The 21,289-nt window shown below is 44.7% G+C and overlaps 1 protein-coding gene across 2 annotated transcripts in view; it reads right to left on the bottom strand.

Moving 5' to 3' along the window:
- Nucleotides 1-21,289, bottom strand: part of BRF1 (BRF1 general transcription factor IIIB subunit) — a 1,136,639-nt gene that overhangs the window by 407,676 nt on the left and 707,674 nt on the right. The window lies entirely within an intron of this gene.

The raw sequence follows: 21,289 nt of genomic DNA, 5'->3' as shown, positions 1-21,289 counted from the left end.
CCTGGCGCTGCTCTCATCAGCATGAGAGAAGCCGCAGGATTGGAGAGAGCAGCCTCTCTCGCTGCTCCCGAGGACACTGGAGCTCTGCACTCGCTCTAACCCAGCTGTGTTAAGACAGCTGGGTTAGAGCTTTCTAAGTGCGCATGTCTGGCTGGCCATCGTAAGGCGGCAGGCCAAAGGGACATGCGCACTTTGAAAAGTGTCCAGGCAGCCCACCCTCCTCCCTGCTGCTGACTGAGCAAACTCCCCCCCGTCCAGACCCTCTGTTCGGGAGGATGAAAAATAACATGGTAAGAACAGAACTTTATTACCATTTTATTTTTCAACTCTCTGGCATTTGGGGGCAATTAAGGTGGCGGGGCGACGCTCCTCCACTCTCACGGAGAGGCCGCCCTGGACCAATGGATAAAGAGGGCTGGCTGAAAGCCCCTGTAAGTACATTATCCCTCAACCACTCTGTAAAAAGAAAAACACAGTGCAGGGGGTTTGAGAGACAGGAGAGTGGTAAACACAATAGAGAGCAGAAGAAGGGGGTGGGAAAAACAACAGGGAGGCGGGAGGTTTTAGAAACAAAGGAAAGGTACCAACACCCGAGAAGCTGAGTCAAGCACTGCTCACCATATTCAAGCGGTGAAAAAGTCGAACTGTTAGCCAGCAGAAAATTAGCTTAGTAATGCTAAAGAAGAGAGATAGGCTTTTGGCCTGAGCCAGGGCTGTACAAATGGCTTTCCTCTCCTCATTTCGCTGGGGCTGCCTTCAGAGTCGGATCGCCGTGACTTTGGGTAGAGCTCGGTTCAGGATCACATTTGCAACCCGGACTCCGCTGACATCATAATACTTTTTCTCGCTGCGCACAATGATCTCTTTGTTCTTAGAGATATGCCAATATGGCCACTCAAACCCTTTGCAGACATAGAGAACACTATGTTGATGAGCAAATTGAAGGATGGAGGATGTGATGTACTGGGCTATCTATACTTCGGGGGCCACTTTCTCACCCGGGAAGATGCAGAAGATTCATTTGCACTGGGTACAGGACAGTACATACAGTATAGCAAAATGTCAACCAAAGCCCGCAGGCTCTGGCCTAGTTTCCTGGAGGAACCTGCACCCTCTCAGACATTTAACAGACTGTTGGACATGGTTGGGGGCCGGATCTGATACTGATCACACACTTATACAGGGCGATTCGGATTACGTGCATAGACTGTACCTTACTCCCAAGACCTTATACGCTATCTACCCTACGAGATCAGATGGGTGTCCACGATGTGGAACACCAGCACCTGACTTTTTTACATATGGTATAGTATTGTGTAGACATAGCACCCGTCAGGAGGGAGGTCCTGACGACTTTAAAGAGAGACGCCAGTTGTGAGTTTGACGGTACCCCCTGGGACGTATTACTGGGCCTTTTCCCCCCCTCTGTAAAAAATAAACTTAGCTGTAAATTCTTAATGTTGGGGCTATTGCTTGCAACGAGGTGAATTGCTATCAAATGACTGAAAGCGTTCCCGCGAGCCACGGGGAGTGGCTGCAGGATGTCTTGCAGTAGCAGAGGAGGTCAGAATTAAACAAATTAGACTAGATGAGAAACTACAGGATGAGATACGGGCGTGGAGCCAAATGCTCCAGGATTTGCGCGAGGGAAGGGTGACATTGAACTGTGGAAATGTGGTTGAATGATCAATGGTACAACGGTACGACGTGTGCACTGATATGCATTGATATGTAGAGATGCATTGACTGCCACCCAGAGGTCAGACTGTAAAACTGGGAAGAATGTTGTCTGTATAAAGCGAGGCCACCTCATCATGCACATATGTCTAGTATTTAGCGTTAATCTACGAAGTTATCACAACTGAGTTGCACTGGGAGGGCGGGGGGAAGCAAAGACTGCGTTTGTTTTAAAATGTTCATGACATGACAGTATATTGGGTACAGGATATTAGCTGTAATGGATCCTAGATGCTGTAAAATGAATACAAAGTTTATAAATAAATTTAAAAAAGGATCTCTTCGTTCTTTTCAGGAAACGGTGTTCAATACAAGCACACTTTCAGTATAACACATTCAATATAATGTTCTCACAGCCAGTTTTAAAAAGAATCATAAAACAATACTGTGTAACTTACCATACTAAAACGCTCTTGTACAACTAAGCTTTCTGAACTGTATAAAATATATGTTTTATTGGCATTCTAATTAAAGGCAATGTGCGCACAGAAATCTATTTTCAAAACCAAGAGAAAGCCTGTACTTTTTATGTTCAACTTGAGGGGAGGAGTAGGAGGGAGGGGGCAGAAGGATGTGGCATTACGGGCAGAAAGCTGACTTCGGAAATAAGGAACAAATGGTTTAAGTCTAGGATTCGGTTCCACATCTTATGATGCTGGACAGTATTACTTAATTGCCTGGCTTTAAAAAACAAGCATGTTTGAAATGTGTGCTGGCACAAGGACATTAAATAAAAGATGTTGGACAAAAAAATAAAATAAGGAAAAATAAACAGTAAATGCTGTACAGGGAAATCTAAATAAAAGAAGTTCCCCCAACCAAGGCGGATGAAAAGGAGTACTTGGCCATGGGAAACTGATAAGAGAAACACACAGGAAAGTACAGGAGATAGTATGAATCAACCAATAGAAACGGAGGAAAAGTAAGTGGCAAGCGCAGCAACAAATAAAAAGTGAGGGCGGGATGTAAGTCAATGCATGTTAAAAAGGTACGCAAATGTGTGTACCCGGCTTTCGTAGTCATTTAGACCATGGCTGGGTTGCTCCAAACTTATCTATTAGCGGCATAAAAGTTTGAACAGAAATGTTTACAACAGAACAGTAAAATAGCACATTGCATCTTCATTTGGTGGGTGGTTTACAAAAATCCAGGTTGAGATTAAGGAATAAGAGTAGTTCAAGATAGTTGTAGTTGCAAGCAATGACATACAGTCTAATCTGTAGATTTATACAAAACAATCAAATGAAAGCCTTCCTAAATGCATACACACACAGTGTGAAAGAAGCCAACATACTAAAGAATGGGAAGTTGCCTGAAAACTGTGTGTTCAGTGTGTGAGGCTGTTAGATGTTGCGTTTGTCCTCCATTGCCAGGAGATGTTCTGACACAAGTTCTTGTGGATAGGGCTAAGCAGGTAGGACTAGCATCTCGAAACAAATGGAGGTTCAGGGGCAATCAGAACGTTCCGTTTGGCAGATTAAAGCTTTTTGGAAGGATATATAGTGGGTAAGTGTAGAAGAAAGGTAATAAAACATGAGTATTTTAAATAGTGTAAATAGCTTGTAAAGAGCCCGGTTTTTCTGCAGAGAACAAGTCAACCTGGTGATGTTGGGATGACTTTGCAATGTACTAATTAAACTGCTCGGAGTACTTGAGGCAAAGATCTTGTCATTTGGTGGTAGAATAATGGCCCAGACGCAGATTGCTACAGTAATGAAGTTTATTGCTCACAAGAATTTATGAACGTTTTTGCTCAGAGGAATGGAATGAAAGGGCGAAGCTGGTATTTATTTTACCCGGAGTACAGAGAGTTGGCAGCAGTGGTAGTGATTAAAGTCCCATTGCACAATGAAGCAGGCATACATTTTAGCAGAAGCAGAAATGTTAGGATCTTTGACACAAAGTTGATGGGAAATGGCTGAGATACCGGTGCCGCAGAGGGCAGTAAGTATAATCGACCTGCTTTGGAGGGCTTGAGCATTAGGGATAATAGAGCCACCAAGTTCCAAATAGCTAAATAGTGAAGGTGGTGGAATGGGAGAGAAAATGTGAAGACTTTACAGAAGAAAAATGGAAAATGGTCAAGATACCGCAGAGGGCAGATCCACGGGAACCTGTGTCTGAACACATTTTAAGAGTTGCTGTGCCAATGTTGTCTACAGTGCATAACAACCAGCCTTCTAACAGAGTACTGGATGTTGGGGTATTGGTCATTTGCCATGTGGGGTCATGCCCATGCCCAGTGGGTGGTGACAACAGAGTATTGGGCACCACCTGGTCTGTGAGCCTAATAGAATGCCAATGCAGTCTGGGGCCAGAGTACATCAATAGAAGACCAACCTTGCTGGAGGCGAGGGAGGCGGCGCTGTTTTGATTATAAAAAATACTTAGCGCATAAAGAGCGTGATAAATCCAGGGCGTTGTTGGCTTGCTTAGCCAACCCCTCTAGGGGTCATATTAGAATTGTATAGTCCAACGGGGGAAATTTGCTGTACCCAGCAGGGGAATAATGATAATAATTGCTTATTATACGGATCTCTATCAGAGAAAGGTGACGCTGAATGATGATGTCCTTGGGGAGTTTCTAGCTGAAGCTGATCTTCCAAAACTCAATAGGACACATGCGGAGCTGCTAGGCCAAGATATAACAATTGGAGAAGTTTGGGGAGCAATCAAACATACGGCGCGGAAAAAGACCCCTGGGACAGATGGCCTGCCGATTGAGTTTTAACTGACCTACATTGATCTTCTGGCTCCTAAGTTACTGATACTTTATAATGAGGCAAAGCGCGCGGGATAACCACTCACAAAGCCATTATTATTCCACTGCAGAAGCCAGGGAAACCGCATTCTGATAGGACCGCTTATCGCCCGCTGTCCATGCTTACTACTGATTATAAGATTTTAAGTTGGATCTTAGCAACCCGGCTGCTCCCACACAGGGTCTACTTAGTACAAAGGGATCAGGCGGGATTTATCCCGACAAGGAACACAGCCATAAATGTGAGACACCAGATTCATATATTAGAAGCTGACAATTACCCGAAAGCATCCGCTGCCATTTTATTGGTTGATATAGAGAAAGCATTCGACAGTCTAGAATGGCCTTATTTATTTATTTATTTAAAGTCATGCGCAGTTTTGGCTTGGGGGATTCTTTTGTAGCCTGGACGGCATTATTATACAAGCATTCCACTCCTCGGATTAAAACGGGCGGACTGATCTCAGATGCCTGCGCTGTGAGCTGTGGGACGAGGCAGGGCTGCCCGCTCTCCCCTCTGTTAATTGCCCTGGCCATAGAGGCCCTAGCGGCCCAGGCCAGGACGGAGCTGCGGTATCCGGGGCTTTGTGTACATGGTCAAACCCATTACATCGAGCTTTACGACGATGATCTACTCATGTTTTTAGTAAATACGGTGGAGCAAAGCATTTACTTCATGACCTTGATGCTGTTGCTGGACTTAAGGTGAATTGGGCAAAGTCTTGCCTATTCCCCGCTGCCCCATTGGCTGGTGGCCCTCTAATTAGAGATGGGGTGCAGTAGGAATACCGTTGCCTGCCGTATCTGGGGACACAAATCTATCATACGCAGACTGACTTACTGGAGGGTAATGTGGGTAGAGCCATCCGGGGCCTTAAAAGCAACCTTGAACTTTGGGGAACCCTGTCTCTCTCAGTGGCTGGCCGAGTGGCCCTCCTTAAGATGGTGGCCCTCCCCAGGCTGCTGTACTATTTTAGAACCCTGCCAGTCTGGATACCTGCATCGATTTTTAAACAGCTTCAATAGATGATTATGGGGTTTCTCTGGGCTGCTGGCACACGGAGGGTGGTGCTGGAAACACTAATGAGACCGAAGGTGTACTGGCGGTTCCAGACTTTGAGACATACTACTTGGCAGCCCAATTACAGTGGCTTACCCAAGCAGTAGCGTTGGAATTTCGAGGGCCCGGTGAACGGGAAGGAGGACAGGCCCCTGGGCAGCTACTCTCCCAAATTATTTTACAACTGCTGCTGCGGCTCAAGGCACTTACTAGCGAGTTACGGATGTTTCGGCTTTGCTGGAACAGGAGTCAGAAGAGAGCGCAGATGGCGCGTCCTCATGCCCCTGAGACCTTTTTGGCCATGTGCACTGCTCTGTCGCATGCGGGCCACTGGACTGCGCTGACCGACTGGAAGGAGAAGGGTCTGTATACACTAGGGGACCTATATGAGGATAACACCTTGCCTCCCTTCGGTACATTGCAGAACAGGTAAGACCTGCTTCGCATGACTTTGTTCCACTCGGCCCTTGTTGCGGCCATCCAAAAGCATTGGAGAGAAGGGTTGTCTGAACCGCAAACCTCAATGGTCTGCCAGTACGTAGTATTAGCGGCGGGAACCTTTAAGGCAGTTACCTGCCTATATAGGCGTATGACGCACGAGGCACTGACTACGTTGCTGGGACTGCGACAGAAGTGGGAGGAGGACTTCGGTGAAGAGATTCCCGAGAAAGTGTGGGCTGAGCTAGTTGAACGGGCGTGGAAAAGCTCTAGAAATGCCCGTTTCCAACTGGTGCACTTTTTTATACTGCACAGGGCGTACCTCACCTGACAAAAATTAATAAATACTTCGGCACGGATACAGCAATGTGCCCGCGATGCAACTCGGAGGGTGCGGATTTCAATCACATGGTGTGGGACTGCCCCCAGCTTGGGACATATTGGGAAGAGGTGGTTACGCTATTGTGCAACATTACTGAGAGAGAAGTAGAGCCCACTATAGGCCTTTGTCTGCTGCACTGGTTGCCCCATACATCTAAGAACAAGATCACTAATAAGTTTTTGGACTTGGGCCTTCTCTTGGCTAAAAGAGACATTACAGCACATTGGAAATCCAAGAGGGGCCCAAGTGTTCAGAGATGGAAGGCTGACCTCCTTAAATGGGCGGAATGTGAAGGCACCGTTAGATTACAGCTGGCTAACCGAGCAAATAGCGAGAAAGCTTTGGAGGCAGCAAGGGCTTTGGAAGCATTAGTAGTCTTGCTGAAAGTGCCAGACGTTGATCTGGATGCAGACCCCACGGTTGGAGAGCCGGCTGTTTTGCCCTGACCAATGTGTATTCAATAACTGGCTGCCTGTACCTATTGTATCCCTGACCACATCTGCCTCTGACGCTGCAGAATTCCCGGATACTGGCTGCAGTATACCTGTATTGTGTTCCTTTGTGCTACACTTTGCTGTTGCCATACATTTTGTTATGTATGATACGCCGGGGGAGGGATAAAATGGAGGGGGGAAAGGTTTGTTTCGTATTCTTAAGTGTGTGGCACAGGTGTCTCTCCCATGATTCTCATTGATAACTGGCTGTTACTAATATGTTTGCTTATCAACGATCCTGTTGACAGTTGGTACTATTATATTGCAGAACGGTACACAATATCTCTTGACTATGGCTATGTCACTTGTACCTGGGTGCGACCAGGGTGTGTTGTCGTTAAATGAGTACCTGTTTGCCTTCATATTCTGATCATGATTGGATACTTCTGTTTTGGAAATAATAAAAACATTTAAAAAAATAAATAAAAAACTCACTAGAAGACCAACGAAATTAACTGAAAAAGACTTAAAGTAACATTAGTTCACAAACTAAAGTCGGTTATAAAAATCATTAAAATCTCTTTAAAAACATAAGCTGAAGGGACTTAATGTCATGACATAAAACCTAACAACCACTGATATTGCACAGTACTGGTTAGCTTCACAGCTAGAACCTCATACTCCCCACAAGGTAGTGGCTATGACCTCATATAAACTATCACAGACAACAGCAAAATGACATTTTAAATAGCACTACCTGTGACATTACAATAAATATCACTAATAAAACGAAAAGTACATCTTTGATTCTCCACGCAACGTACGCGGGAAATCGTCAACAATATTCCCACTTAATTCTCAACTTAATCTTCGTAAGGAAATTTAGTTACTGATTATGATGTCTCAACAACCTTAAGGGTCTTGTATTTTAAGGACGACGTCCGTTTAATGGAATTTCAACATTCCTTTTCGATGTAATCTCGGGAAAGACAGTAGTTGCAGATACTGGTATTGCATGTGGGAAGGAAACAATTTGTCTGGAAGCAACATCTGCCGACTGTAACAAAAGACATGCTTGTGTAGGGAACATTTGCTGTAACATCTGTTGGTTGAACGTTGGACCCCAACATCTCTAAGGAATCAAATTTGCGATGCAAAAACTGACATTGCAAACAATGTCATCAATTCATGGTAAGATTATAAACAGCGCTTTGGGGTGAGGAAGTTTGGTTAAACATGTAAGGAAATTTGAAAATATTAATTAATTTTTATTATTTCAACAATTCTGTACACATTTGTTGAATGTGATTAAAGTTATAATTGATACAGTACCCTATTTTCTTATGCACTAACCTACTTAACCATAATTACAGTCACTACAAGCAAGTCAGTGTTAGCATACCCATTACTTTGCCTAAAACCTCACAGACTTGGAGATTATTATTCTGGCAACATAGAGAAGCTCTAGCACATCGTAGAGCGTAGCGCGCTCACCAGGAGCATTACAGCTTGTTTTTAAAGTTCTCGTTTTGTTTTTTGAGTTGAAATTTATTTTTACCATTGTACCCTGCTTTTATTTGCTATATACCTGTCACATACTTGCACATTAAAAATCTGAGAACACCGCGTTTGGAGCGGGTCCCTTTCCCCATTTAAATCGCACTGCACTGCCAGAACGGCGGACATCTTGGGTGAGGGCTGAGGATCGGAGCGGTCTAGTCGTCACAAGGACGCTAGACCGGTACTTATGCCGGTCATGTCGACGCGCAGCGGGCACGCGCGGCGGGTTCGCCAGAGCATCGCCGGAGTCACCCCAGAGTCCAGCCCGTCTGCGCCCGTCCGCGCACGGACGGGCCCGGAGGCTCGGTCGTCGGGCTACAGGCGTACGTACTCCTCAGAGGAGCTGCGCAGTCTGGATAAAGGTGAGCGGTGCCCGGACTGCGTAACCCTGATGAATATTAATAACTATGCTATATCTCGCCCTCATAAGGCTACCCCCTCAGGCCCGCGTTCTACACTGAAGATTGTTAGCTTAAACACTCGATCACTCCACTGTCATCATGTGGAAGTCTATAGCCTGCTTCAGGACAATGACATCGATGTCCTGACCCTCTCGGAGACCTGGTTGGGTGATGACTCGATGCCTGACATCTTTCCCGCTCTCCCAGGGGGCTATGATGCCATATGGCATAACCGCCCGGGAGGTGGGCGGGGGGGAGGGGTAGCGATCCTTTTAAAAAAGATCCTGTCAGTTGAAAGACTGCTATCCGAGTCAATAGACCTAGCTGACCTGCTTGGGGTAAAGATAACCATGAACAACTCCTGTTGGGTGGTTCTGTCAGTCTATCGCCCACCAAACTCAACCCCACTCTTTTATGACCTTTTTGGGCCTATTATGTCGGACCTATGTACCCGATACATGAAAATTTTTGTCACAGGAGATTTTAACCTGCACTGGGATAACCCCCACTGGGACCTGGCCACTCGCCAATTGGACATCATGATGGCTGCCCTGAGTTTTAAACAACTTGTGGAAGTTCCCACACACACTAAAGGTCATGTTCTTGACCTCGTGTGGACTACAGACTCAAATGTCACCCTCAAAGATGTTGTACCATGCATATGGTCAGACCACCATCTAGTGTCCTGCGAGATACGCATCGACGGTCATATACACAATCTACCGTTGGAAACTAGGAGAACCCGTAAATGGGCAGAGGTTGACTTAATAACTCTGACCAAGGCGCTATCGCCAATGAACCAGTCCTTGGTTCTGGAATGTAGTCTGGACCGAGAATACGCGGATCTAACACGGAGCTTGGCTCAGGCTATCGACCAGATAGCGCCAGTAAGATCACAGCTAATAAAGGGACCTGGTAAGGGGGCTCCTTGGTTTACGCCATCATTAAGGGAGCACAAAAGAAAGCTCAGAGCCTTGGAAAGAGGCTGGAGGAAAACTAAGCAGGATACAGCTAGGAATCTTTATAAAGCCTCCCTTCACTTATATAAAAAGTTCATTGCTCTAGCTAAAGCGTAACATTATGAGTCCCGCTTAAGTAAGGCAGCTAACGTCCAGAAAGACGTTTAAAATTCTGTCAGAGCTGAGTAAAAAACCTGAAAACTCCAAGTCCCTTATAAATTGTAATTCTTTTCAGGGGTACTTTTTAGAAAAAGTGAAGACCATTATCATGGAAATAAAGAGTGGTATGGTAAATGGGACTACCATAACCTCGGCCCCCTATAACTCAGCTGACTGCACTATCACAGTGTTTCCAGAGCTGAATGCGTTGAGTCTGGAGCAACTGATGGGTAAAATTAAATCTGGCTCTCCAGCAGATCCGTGTCCACCCAGTGTCTTTCGTGTAGTTCGTCCCTTATTGGAGAAATGTATTATCTCCCTCCTTAATAGATCCTTGGAAATAGGGTACCTACCGATGGAATTCAAGGAGGCACGAGTAAGGCCTCTACTGAAGAAACCTGGTGCGGATCCTGCAGTGTTAAAGAACTACAGGCCTATTTCCCAGCTGCCTTTCCTCTCAAAAATACTGGAACAGCATGTATTAAAGTCCCTGTCCCTGTATCTGGAGTCTCACCATCTACTCCATGAGCGACAGGCAGGGTTCCGAGCTCATCACAGCACCGAGTTGGTGATGCTCTCGGTGCTGGATGAATTAAGAGGCATGGCTGACTGTAAGGAACCGAGCGCCCTGATTTTGTTAGATCTATCAGCGGCGTTCGATACGGTCAGTCATGCCTTACTCTTGGATAGACTGAATGACTTTGGGATCAAAGGCCTGGCCTTTAAATGGTTGCAATCCTTCCTTTTGGGAAGGACACAAAGGATACAACTAGGGGATGAAACATCTGAGGTGGGGACTTTGGAATGTGGGGTGCCACAGGGCTCTGCCTTATCCCCACTTCTATTCAATCTCTACCTACAACCTCTGATTGCATCATTGGCCAGCAGGGGCTGTAGAGTCTTTAATTATGCGGACGACACGCAGCTGTTGCTGAGTGTCGACAATACAAGGACCGCACAACTCAAAGCCCAGAACATCTTGAGGTACGCTGTACAATGGATGACCAAAATCTGTTGAAGATCAATCCAGATAAGACTGAGGTATTGGTGATTCCATCCACCGCCTCACCTTGGAGTGACCTCTATTGGCCGGCGGAGTTAGGCCTTGCTCCAAAACCAAGTCGGACTGTAAAGAGCTTGGGGATCAAGCTGGATTGTGACCTGTTAATGGCCAGTCAAATTTCTTCCGTGGTGGGAAGCTGTACAAATATCATCCGACAGCTGCGGAAGTTAGCCCCTGTCCTCTCTCAATCGATGATGCGCTCAATCGTAGCAGCAACTGTCATTTCAAGGATAGATTACGGAAACGCCCTCTATCTCGGCCTACCTAAAACTCTGACTAACAGATTACAGGTCGTGATGAATGACGCTGCACGACTTATTTTTAGACTCCCAAGGAGAACTAAAGCCTCCCCCCTGCTACATAGCCTGCATTGGCTCCCCATTAAAGAGCGAGTGGAATTTAAGAACTTATGCACGGCTCATAAGGCAATTTACGGTCAGGCACCTGCCTACATTACAGATCGTTTGGAGGTGTACAGCCCAATGAGAACACTTAGATCTTCAGATTCTCAGCTATTGGTCTGTCCCCGTTACAAACTTGTAACTAAGGGAGGAAGAGCCTTCTCTGTGTTAGTTCCTCAACTATGGAACACGCTGCCTGAGGTGCTGCGCAGGGAGGGGAACCTCCTGCGGTTTAGGAAGATGCTAAAAACATTGCTGTTTAGAAGAATCCTGAGTGTAATCTAGACCAGGGAGTGTCTTTTACTCTGTGTTCCTTTGCCAAGTTTATTGCTGTTACCATCGATTTCCGAGCGCCTACAGACCTGCAGGTGATTGGGCACGATATAAATCCAATATAACAATAACAGACACATTTGTGTGAAATACACACATGATTTATACCACTGACTGGCCTTAAAGTCAATAGTACACAATGCTAGTCAACATATTACACTCAGATGCCATGCCTTGGAGCACTCACAAGTGAATGACAAAAGGGGGTTTTCAACAGTTTCAACTCGCGTATTTGTAGTATTTAAATCAGAGGTACCTTGTGCATATATTACCTATCACCAGGGGTTTGAAGAAAAGTGATCAGAATTGACCAATGGAAAAAGGTGCACACAAATTTGTTTCTGCCTTTATTAGATTATAGGTTTGTATGCCCACAAAATCTCTCTCAAATAGAAAGAAAAACATGTGGGAGCACTATCAGGAATATAAACCACACTAGCCCCAGTATATACCGTGGAAGGGAACTAGAGGCACAGGGCGTGAACAGTGAGTGTGCTTTAAAAACCATTACAGTTGTCAAATAAATGTTAATAAGGAGTGCAACTGTATGGTATTACAAAGGGGTGTACGGTGACCTAGGGAATTAATTATCCCATCACCGTGATATACAAGGTCGACATGTTTCTGCCTGGTGTCCCATTGGGGTACATGGCATTCATCAGGACCTGTTTTAAAGTTGGTCCCGTCTTTATCACCTAATGATAAAGATTACCCACTTGGTGGGGTGTCAATTATCACTCCGCACTATGAGGGGGGATCCAATGTTTAGCCTGTGGAAGAAATTAAAAGAAAGCACAAATAGGAATTGTAGATGTTCCTTAGTCACGTATATGAGCTTTATCCAACACCACACTGCTTAGCGCGCGTGGTAAAAAGTGCATGACACGTGTCAATCATACGTGCACACGCCATTAAAAACTTTGAGAGAGGGTCTCTTTCATATCTTATCCCAGAATCATAAACTACGTTCTTCATGGGAGGGGTGGAGGAAGGCCCCTCTAGTAACACTGTGAAGAGTAAACGACAATACCATAGTAAGTTTGTTAGGTTCAAAGTCACAATATTTAATTCACACAAAGGGGCTCTCATTAAGTATATTTAGCACATCTGCCCTTGTACCACACATTCAATCATACTCATACTGTGTCAAGGTGCGCCTTCCACCGTAGAACCTAGCTGCATCCATCTCTCCTTCCTGTCGATGAATGGTTCATGGAGTGTGCGGGGTTTATATGGTGTTTCTTAAGTGATTAATTGGCGATAATGCTGTGATTGTTTCCCATTTAGCGGGATCCGGTGTCCCTGCCGACTGTATTGCAAACTTGTGCCTGTCCGCCTGACTCATTAGTGAGGAGGAAGTGTGAGTGGTCAATGTCCAAACCCTGTCCACCTAGCGGTCCCAAGCGTGCCTGGTTTGTAGAGCAAGCGTTGCTCTATTCTAAGGCGTTCCTGGGGGCGGGGCCGCGGTCATGTGACCAGACGTGGGGTTCACGTCGTGCAAGTAGTTCCACCTTTACAGGTCAGGTTTTTCCTGGTCTGTCACTGATCGCTACTGCGGAGAATATAGGCCACAAATCTATGTTTAACGACATGTTTAGAGGTGATGTTTGTAAGCAGTGAGGCAACGCTGTCTCAGCCTCATACTGCTTTAGCGATATTACTATGGCAGGCTCAACATATGTAGCAGTCACTACAAACATCACCTCTAAACACTTTGTTAAACATAGATTTGTGGCCTATGTTCCCCGCAGGAGCAAGATTACTTGTTCTATTTCTGTAACACCGCTCATTAAAATATAAAAATATTAAACACATGTTGCAGATAAAACGTTGCCTCACTAATTAAAAACGTAGTGGCCGAATACCATTCTGAACGGATTTATGGCTCTTCTTGAAGCCGTATTTCATGTTTTTTCTAAAGGTTATAACACCTCACATTTTTTAGCACATTATGCCAACAAAATCCCTTTCACACCTAGGACTTCGTTACTGATGTGCAACCTCTTGCAATCCCGATCAGTGACGTAGACCAGGAAAAACCTAACCCGTAAAGGCGGAACTATTTGCATGACATGAACCCCACGTCTGGTCACATGACCGCGGCCCCGCCACCAGCAACGCTTTATAACAGAGCAACGCTTGCTCTACAAACCAGGCAAGCTTGGGACCGCTAGGTGGAGGCGGGTGCGGACATTGACTACTCACACTTCCTCCTCACTAATGAGAGTCAGGCGGACAGGCACCAGTTTGCAGTACGGTCGGCAGGGACACTGGATCCTGCTAAATGGGAAACAATCACAGCATTATCGCCAATAAATCACTTAAGAGAACACTATATAAACCCCGCACACTCCATGAACCATTCATCGATGGGGAGGAGAGACGGACGCAGCTAGGTTCTACGGTGGAAGGCGCACCTTGACACAGTAAGAGTATGATTGAATGTGTGGTACAAGGGCAGATGCGCTAAATATACTTAAAGAGAGCCCCTTTGTGTGAATTAAATATTGTGACTTTGAACCTGACAAACTTACTATGGTTTTGTCATTTACTCTTTAGAGTGTGACTAGAGGGACCTTCCTCCACACCTCCCCATGAAGAACGTAGTTTAGGATTCTTGGGTAAGATATAAGAGAGACCCTCTCTCAAAGTTTTTAATGGCGTGAGCACGTATGATTGACACATGTCATGCACTTTTTACCACGCGCGCTAAGCAGTGTGGTGTTGGATAAAGCTCATATAAGTGACTAAGGAAAATCTACAATTCCTATTTGTGCTTTCTTTTCATTTCTTCCACAGGCTAAACATTGGAGCCCCCCTCATAGTGCGGAGTAATAATTGACACCCCACCAAGTGGTTAATCTTAATTATTAAGTGGTAAAGATGAGGCCCACTTTAAAACAGATCCTGATGAATGCCATGTACCCCTATGGGACACCAGGCAGAAACATGTCGACCTTATAGATCACGCTGATGGGATAATACATTCCCTAGGTCACCGTACACCCCTTTTTAATACCATACAGTTGCACTCCTTATTAAAATTTGACAACTGTAACTGTTTTTAAAGCACACTCACTGTTCATGCGCCCCCACTTAGTTTAGAAGTGCAACCCTGTCGTCAGGTGTATGCCCGCCTTCTATCAAACCAAGTTTTTAGAGGGCGAGGACAGCCAATGATGAAGCATGACACCAGGTGGTGTGTGAGGCCAGTCCCTTACTTTTTGTGAGATGTCCACATTGACTATTCAGTTTTAAGCACCTGTAGGTCACTTTTCTAAGAGCAGCCCCACTTGTATTTAGCACTATCAGGAAGTCATGTGTTTATGTGGCTGGGGTAGTCAGCGTTGGCTCAAGAGGGCCGGATCTCTGCAAGACTTTGAGAATGATCAACAATTATGTAACTATTGTCTATTTAGATTCACTACATGTAAATTTAACTTGTGAATATCCTGAAAATCTGACATGGATCCACACTTAATGGATGTAATGCTATACACTCAATTTCTAGTCCATTGACTGTAATGGAATGCACTTCAATTGAAGTCCATTTCTCCTATCTATAGCAACTGAAATCTTTGGTTTCGTTACAACTAATCGCATTGCCATTTTTTAGGCACAAGCAAGACTAGCAGAAACAGAGAGAAATGGGACCTAATGTTTGGTTCCTGTGATTACACGCTTTCATTAAGACCTTTGAATATTAATAACCAGGATATCACAAGCTATCCAATTCCCTTTCAGAACATAAATTTGTCAAATTCTGTGCACACCATTCACTACCACCAGGAATATGCAAGAATATTTACACTTTACTGAGTTGCCCAGTCCAACTTCCTCCAAAATGTCCCTATCTGCAGCTCTCAGTATCAATCTGCTGCCCCTGCTAGTGATGCCTTACCGCTGACTTGTAGTAGGGCCGGCCCTGCCTACAGCAAAACAGAACAAGCATTGGCATAGCCAATAGGTCTCGCCTTTGGGACCTTATAAGTGTTTATCCATGCAACAATTGCATAACTAAACACTTATAAGGTCCCAAAAGCGAGACCTATTGGCTATGCCATTGCTCGTTTTAACTGCTGCAATCTATTGAAGCCTCACGGAGAAAGTGAAAGTAATCGCGGTAAAGCGTGGCGCATGCGCCCGTGCACATGCACTGTAGCTCTAGGCTGGCCTGGTAGCACTTTTTGGAGCCCTCACAAAATGTCTCGCCAGACCAGCGCATGCGCTGGGTCAGGCGAGACCTAAAAAAAAGACTTATGCTGTTAGTCACTTTAAAATGGTCCAAACTGAACATCCATATTGTCTCACATTTCTTGGAAAACAAACTGAAACCAAGCGAAAATACGTATACAAAATGAAAACTCACTTTGAATAAATGAAAAGTTGAAGAGATTTCGGTCAGCGTGTGTTCCTTTTAAAAAACAGATTCAAGGTAATTGTTTACTTTCTGACAAAGAAATAATGCTGCAACTTCTGGACAAAATCTTTCTAGTAGTACATGAGTAAACATGTCAGTTCAAGGAATCAATTTTACTAACAGCTTTTCACTCAATTAGGGAAAGCGCTGGTCTGACATCCAGCTTTATCTGCTCGAATCGCAAAATCCCGACAAATCCTTAGAAAAACACATTAAATAACCGCGTAGATTCCAGAGCACAGGGATAACGAGAACAAACTAGAGCCATGAGAGGAAGCCCAGAAGGTTTAACAGAGCACTTATATCTGAACAAACGTACATCTTTAGGTGGTGCGGTCTCCAAAGCAGTCATGGTCCCACTTACTCCCAATAACGCCACCATTTTGAAAGTAGTCTAAGCCTGCCTCCTCCATACAACACAAGCAATGGCAAAGCCAAAAGATATGGCTTCTTCTTTGTAATAAGAAATGCTTTTCGCTAACAAGCGTGAATGGCTGCAAACAGTATAGGTATTTGTTCTTGGACAGTATATGCGTCAAATGCTCGGACCCTGTAGGCCCCACTCCTCACAGGCAATGCTGGCAGTAATAATCACAGGCAGTAACGTGCACCAATGGCAACAGAAAGCAGAAGCATCAATGGCCCAAGAAAAAAATAACCATTAGTGGCCTCATGCAGTATGTACATCATTGCGCACAGTAAGAAGCTTCGGTGGCCTCACACAGTACACGCATAAACATGCCCAGTAACAAGCAAAAGTGCCCCGCCCCATGCAATCAGTGCCCCCGCAAGGAACTTGCATCAGCTGGCCAAGTAACTAGTATCAATGGCCTCAGAGAGTACATGCATTAATGAGCCAAGTAAAGACTTTAAGTGGCAGAAAGAAAAATCAATAAATTTACTTACTTTTCACTGCACGGAGTTTTAGGAACAGAGGTACTTTTGATTCATTATATCTACGCGCACTATTACATTACTTAAGTTATTCATATGCACAACATGCAATAATTATGTAAACATGGCAAAAGAGAATTATTTCTCCTTATTGTGGAAATTACACTTGCATGGAGGGCACTGGGCTCACCCCTCTAAAGCTGATGGATTGCTTGCCCCACCTCAAAGGAAAAGGGAAGACATGGGGTAACTACATTTATTTACAGTGCAGGGACAATAGCAACCTATGCCTGCTGGGATTGGCCATCTTCCTTCTCATCTAGAGTCACAATCATCTCACCCTTCCATAGAAATTGTGTTGCTTTCCAGTTGTAGATATTGCCCTCGCCCCAACTCTCCCACCTCTTCCTTTACAATCTCTGCACCAAGCAGCCAGTGCGCCTATCAAAGTACTGCTGTGAACTGCAGGCAATCTCTCTCCCAATGTTTGTGTCCCTACTTGTCGAGGCCTCTCCCGTCTCAATAATACAGGGGTGAACAGTAGGTCTACATGGTGCCTACACTTATTCTGCTGTGCCACCTTGACTCCTTCAAGCTGGTGGATTTTGAAAGTGGTGGGGCGAACAATGTTGTACCCTAATGTAATAAGCAAGCGAAGCGAGCGAGCCCTAACTTCAAAAGGAGGGTGCGGGGGGGGGGGGGGGGGGGGGGGGGGGTGTTGTGGGGACATTTCTTGTAGCCTTCCGAATCTCTGAACTTGGTTCCTCAATATCCAGGAGTCATTATTTGGAATAAAAATGGCAACTGTTTGTTTCATGAATAAGAGAGTGGTCGCCAAGCTCATAAAGCCTAAAACAGGTCTGAGAGACAAAGGGCGAAACTACGACATGAGCTGGGGTAAAGCTGGGGCTTCATTATTACTGGTGAAACTTTTATTTGCTACCCTTTTGGATTTTTGGCCTCTCTTATGGGCACATCACTCATATGGGTCCAATTAAAAAAATGAATCTGCAGTTGTAGGTTCACACCTATGCTTGACTATCGATTTATGTATTTCTAACAACTACCACCTAAGTTACGTTTTGTCATGTTATTGGTCAATTATAAAGCACATGTACTTCAACACTGTTTCATTTCACTTTGAGAGCCTAGCACGACAGACCCTGCCTACCCTGCTTTTGCCACAGAGGTAAAGAGGAGTGTCAAAGCACAACGAACAGTCAAACAGACATAAATGATACGAGTGAGTCTAGTGACAAGCGAACTACCACAACATTTCCTGCAAGAAACAAATAAATAAACCTGTGATGATAATGTTCTGTCACTAATATAATCGTAATTATCACTTTTTGTGACAACTATAAGAACACTAGGGGCTGGGCACCACTGTGACTGGTATCACTCATTTCTTTTTGATATACACACAATTGCTTGCACCCGCACTTTCCCACACTGTTGTGTCAACACAGCACTGAGCACTTTGCTTTCGGATGAATCCATAAATTATACACATATGGATTCAATGTGCATTTTATGCATTTCTTCTGCTAGATGTATTGAATAATTCTCTTTGTTATTATATTTGTAATAGGATTCCTGTATCTCATCAAGACTTGGATAGCTTGGATCAGCTGAGCTGTATTGAAAACAGCATAAATATTTTTGAATGCTGCTTATATTTATAGGACAGATGTATTGATGTCCCCTAAGGCTTCAGCATACGTCGAGTAAAGCCATTGTTCCATACACTGCATAATTACTCGCGTTCCTCATTGGTGCACTATGTTGCTCTCCTTTTGTACACTTCCTTTCTAAGGGAAGCTCATATAAATAAATAGAATTACTATGTATCTCAGCTGATAAGAAAATGAGTTTCATAATAGTGAAGTCTATCTGCACAATATCGACTAACATATAAGTGTTTATCACATAAAATATTGAAAAGGGTGGAAAATAAAGGCTCATGCTATTAACAGCAGATAGCAATAAACATTGTTTTATCAGAGCCCAGGGAAAAAGACAAAACACATATTAATTCAGCCATAAACCTCAAAGTAAATGCCTCTTATATTGCTAAACAGTAGCTTTCGCTCTGCTATATGCCTCTGGATTTCAGCTTCACCCTTGCATCTCATTCCAATGACTGTGCATTTCTTCCACAAAGTTTCAATGTCCGGCTGTTCAGTTCACTTAAGCATCTGCCAGCTTGTGGGTTACCCCACATTAGAGTGCAACCAAAAGTGTCCTGAACTCTGACACCAGCCATAGTTTGACACAAAGCTCCACAAGACGTTTTCGTCCTCTGACCCAGCAACAAACTTCAAAACTCGGATAAAGCCTCTGTGAAGATGAGTATGAGCAGGGCCACTGGAAATGCGCTTGTGTGGCTATAGGAATTTTTGTATAATTATATATTTGCCATTTGCCATGTAATCCATCATCTGCCACATAATCTGCAGATTTTAACAAAAACATGTATAGCTTCTAGTTCAAACGGTTCAAAAGTTAATAAAAATGTGCTGCCATGCAGTGGAAGGCACTTTCCAAAGCTGGACTGGTCCCCTTATATAACATCCAAATATAGCGTATTGCTATATTTGGATGTTAAACTGGTACTAATGATGTGCAACCAATATCCAGAGAGCATTACCAAGTTTTAAAATGAAGCAATACAATCACAAAATGTGCCTTCTGCCGCATCATTTTCCCTTTCTTGCCACATCATTTACTGAGCCCTGCCTCATGATTTGGCCCTATCTTGCCACATCATTGCAGTGGCCCTGACTATGAGCCACTGCCTCTGAATTACTATCACTTCCTCCTTGGAAGATACGCCGAACTACATGGCCACACTAATACATTGGTACATTTCGTCACCCTCCCACTCTACCCACTACGTCTCACCTATTGTGACAAATCACAACACTCATCTCTGCCTTCTTGCTCTCAAGTGTGAGGTATCTCCTTCAGATATCACCTTATCTAGCACCCAAAGTGAGCACCCCTCTTAACACCTCTACTCATTCCCTCCCACTGCCTCCTGCTACGTCATGGCCTCAAAGACATGGCGCAGCAAAATTCTGGTCTTCCGTTATATAGCACTCGATCTCTCATCTCTGCATAGGTCATACACTACTTTCCATCCACCCATGCGTGCCCATGCAGCAACTTTCTGAACAAGCAAAGACACGTTGACACCTCACCAGAGAAGGCAATACAATATATAAAATCAATGACAAAAAGTTTAAGGCAGTAAATATTTCAGTCATAATTCTGTGGTCTCATTATCATTCTTGCTTTTGTTCACTTTTCCCCGTATTTTCATTGTGTGTTTCTGCTTAAATAAACTTTAGAATGCCTGTGGTAAGCGAAGGACAATTACAATAATATGTTTTGGGAGAGATTTCAAATGAATTAACAATTTCCCTAGAAAATGGTTGCAGTCACCCACCCTCTTGCTGCAAGTGAAAATGGAGTTATCCAGTAGCAGAACTTGATAATTTAGTGAGGAGACAGAACATTATATGGGGATTCGCGCTATATAAAACAAAAAAATATATACCTTTAAAAAATGCCTGCCTGGGCCTTACCTGGGCTGGTGAACTGCCGACTCCTGAGTTTAGTTTAGTCAGTCTCGTCCGGCCTGCAGTCCAGTCAGTGCTGTGTCAGCGGCAAGCAGCAACCATTGGGACAGTGCACTAACTGACGGAGCGATGATGCCATGGGCCTCAGTAACACCCCCGGACCCGGAGCCACTGCACCTGCTGCACTCGTGATAGCTACCCCTCAGTGCTGGTGACTGTTCTATTCGCGTACACATTGGACTCTTCCCTTCTCTCCACCACCTCTTGACGACCATGCATTGGTTTTCCAGCTGCGAGACCCCTCCTTCGGTGCTGGGACCGGGCTCCCCTGAGTCTCTCCGACTCGTCAGTGGCTCCTCCTCCGTGCTGGCTGAGTTATTTTCAGGGGAGTGTGCGCCCTTCCCCTGCGCGCCGTGATGCCTCTTCCTGGCAAGCGACTATGTGACCTCATCGCATAGGCTCCGCCTGGGTGGTCTGGGAGTCGGACTCGACGGGGTCCCATCTTCAAGGTCTAGTGCCATCGAAGAATAGTCAGAGTCATTCTCCATTTTGTGCCTTGTGTGATCCTTGGCAAATCACAGCAGCACCCGGGGCTTGAGTACTTGTGAAACTATTTCACACCCCTTAAAGACTGATTGCAGGAAATGAATGAATGATGCTCATACATGGCTGGCTAATGTACCTTTATTTGAGACGTATTCAG

Source organism: Triturus cristatus, chromosome 9, assembly GCF_964204655.1.
Source record: "Triturus cristatus chromosome 9, aTriCri1.1, whole genome shotgun sequence".
Classification (NCBI taxonomy): domain Eukaryota; kingdom Metazoa; phylum Chordata; class Amphibia; order Caudata; family Salamandridae; genus Triturus; species Triturus cristatus.
The sequence above is the reverse complement of the archived record's forward strand: the minus strand, read 5'-3'. Positions and strand labels throughout refer to the sequence as shown.